The sequence below is a fragment of the Octopus bimaculoides genome, chromosome 28 (genome assembly GCF_001194135.2).
Source record: "Octopus bimaculoides isolate UCB-OBI-ISO-001 chromosome 28, ASM119413v2, whole genome shotgun sequence".
NCBI classification, from domain to species: Eukaryota; Metazoa; Mollusca; class Cephalopoda; order Octopoda; family Octopodidae; genus Octopus; species Octopus bimaculoides.
Window position 1 is genome coordinate 1,493,576 of NC_069008.1, and position 3,194 is coordinate 1,496,769.

The following is a 3,194-nucleotide window of genomic DNA, read 5'->3' on the forward strand; positions in this document are numbered from 1 at the left end:
ATATATATATATATATACACACACACACACACACACACACACACATATAGGTTTGATGATGCAAACAGGAAAATTGAACTCAAGACATGAGTGTATATATACATTCTTTATTAATAATTGACAGAAATTACAGAGGACTCAAAGGTCAACAGTTTCATGTGTTGGCACTTAATAGACAGTTTGATAAGTGCCAACACATGAAACTCTCAGCCCTTGAAATCAATGTGTAAGTTCTGCCAATTAATACTAAAACAAAAAAATATACACGTGTATAGATTATGTGAGTGGATTTGCTAGACGGAAATTAAAAGAGGCATGTTGTGTGTGTGTGTGTATTTGGGTGTTTGAGTCTGTGTTTGTCTCCCCAGCCATCACTTGACAACCAATGTTGGTGTGTTTATGTCCCCGTAACTTAGTGGTTTGGCAAAAGAAACCAATAAAATAAATATGAGGCTTACAAAGAACAAGTCCTGAGGTCAATTTCTTCAACTAAAATACCTTTAAAGGTGGTGCTCCAGCATGGCTGCAGTCAAATAACTGAAACAAGTAAAAGAATATAGGCACAGGTGTGGCTGTGAGGTAAGAAGTTTGCTTCCCAACCACATGGTTCCGGGTTCAGTCCCACTGCATGACACCTTGGACAAGTGTCTTCTACTATAGCCTCTGGCCAAGCAATATCTTATGAGTGGATTTGATAGTTTGGTAGACGGAAACTGAAAGAAGCTCATCATATATATATATATATATATATATATATATCAGGGGCATATACTCTGGGTGTGCTAGGTGTGTGCTGCATATGCACTGAAAATGGTAAATTCATTATAAATATTAATCTTATTCATTAATTTAACCACAAATCTTACTGGAAAACTTCTGTCATACCCCTGTTTGAAATTTGATGGCATTGGGTGTGGCAGCACACCCAATACAACAACCACCATACACTACTGATATATATATTATATATACATATATATATGTGTGTGTGTGTGTATGTGTATAAGGCGCAGGAGTGGCTGTGTGGTAAGTAGCTTGCTTACCAACCACATGGTTCCGGGTTCAGTCCCACTGCATGGCACCTTGGGCAAGTGTCTTCTACTATAGCCTCGGGCCAACCAAAGCCTTGTGAGTGGATTTGGTAGACGGAAACTAAAAGAAGCCCGTCGTATATATGTATATGTGTGTGTGTGTGTGTATGTTTATGTGTCTGTGTTTGTACCCCAACATCGCCTAACAACCGATGGTGGTGTGTTTACGTCCCTGTAACTTAGCAGTTCGGCATAAGGAACCAATAGAATAAGCACTAGGCTTACAAAGAATAAGTCCTGGGGTTGATTTGCTCGACTAAAGGCGGTGCTCCTTTCCCTACCCACTGTCTTTGGCACTTGTCATTTTTATAGAGGACCCATTTTTCATTACCAATCAATATTCGGTCCTTAAAAAAAGGTTCATTCGTGAGACATGACAACAAAGAACACACATTCACTCTTTACGTGAGATTAGACTTGGAAAGTTTGTGAGGAACCCATTGATCCAATTCTCTGACTTTTCCAATGGCACACAGGTGTCGATGAATGGCTGAATGACCAAATCCAAGCTTCTCTGCTAGTTCCTCAACAGTTACGATGGGATTTTGTTCCACCAGGGTTTGTTGTAGGTTGTCCTTGTCGAGTTCTACAGATATTCCAGGACGAGACTCATCTTCTAGGCTGTAGTTTCCGGCTCAGACTTTCTGGAACCACCATTGAAACTGGCTTACTCTTAGTGTCCAATCCCCATGTGTTGCATCAATATTTCATGCACTTTGCGTTGCGTTGTTGCCTTTATTGAACTCTTAAAGCAAAATATGCCGAATATGTTCCTTTGTCATTTCCATTATAGCTTTGAAAAAATAACAGTTAAAATGAAACTGCACTCTTTAAAACTTGCACTAAGAATAAGGACAAGGTAAAATTACTACCTGCTTTTATAGCAAGTTGATGCAGGTAGTTTATCCTGACCCACCCACCTCCAACTTTTACTTCATGCAATTGAAAAAACCCACATTATTAATGGGATGACCCAATATATATTTGCATGTATGTGTGTGTTTGTGTCTGTCCCCAACTACTGCCTAACAACTGGTGTTGGTGTGTTTACATCCCCCATGACTTAACAGTTTGACAAAAGCGACCAGGCTTTAAAATAGGAAAATAAGTACTGCAGTCAATAGATTTGACTAAAATTCTTCAAGGTGATGCCCCAGCATGGCCACAGTCTAGTGACCAAAATGAGTAAAGTATAAAAAATACTCTTACTCTTTTACTTGTTTCAGTCATTTGACTGTGGCCATGCTGGAGCACTGCCTTTTAGTCGAGCAAATAAACCCCAGGACTTATTCTTTGTAAGCCTAGTACTTATTCTATCGGTCTCTTTTGCCAAACCAATAAGTTACGGGGACGTAAACACACCAGCATCGGTTGTCAAGTGATGTTGGGGGGACAAACACATACACACACACACACACACACACATATATATATACACATATATACAACGGGCTTCTTTCAATTTCCGTCTACCAAGGCTTTGGTCAGCCCAAGGCTATAGTAGAAGACACTTCCCCATGGTGCCACACAGTGGGACTGAACCCGGAACCATGTGGTTGGTATGCAAGCTACTTACCACACACCCACTCTTACGTGTGTATATATATATATATATATATATATATATATATATATATATATATATACACACACACACATATATGAAAATTATATATATATATATTCATATATATATATCCACATATATATATATGTATGTACACACACACACATATATATATGCACACCCAAATACACATACACAGACACAGACCACATAGACACACATACATACACATACGCACAGAGGAGGGTGTGTCTGCTCATTGCTCGGAAATTGCTTTGAGGTGATGTGAGAGCTTTCAGTGATATGAGTGGGCGTTTGTGAGAACGAGGAGAAGGGGAAATTGTGTGTGTGTGTGTGTGCATGCATGTTAATAGTTTGGGAAAAGCAATTACTAATGTCTATTAAATTTCGTGATTAAATTACTCTCAATTATTTATGCATGTGTGTATTTGTATATGTGTGTCTATATATATATGTATGTATGTATGTGTGTGTGAATATATATATATATATATATATATATATATATATATATA

At 38.2% G+C, this 3,194-nt stretch overlaps 1 protein-coding gene across 1 annotated transcript in view; it reads right to left on the minus strand.

The window, feature by feature from the left end:
* LOC106870586 (acyl-protein thioesterase 1) overlaps window positions 1-3,194 on the minus strand; it is a 304,640-nt gene that overhangs the window by 30,202 nt on the left and 271,244 nt on the right. The gene's annotated exons all lie outside the window — the stretch shown is intronic.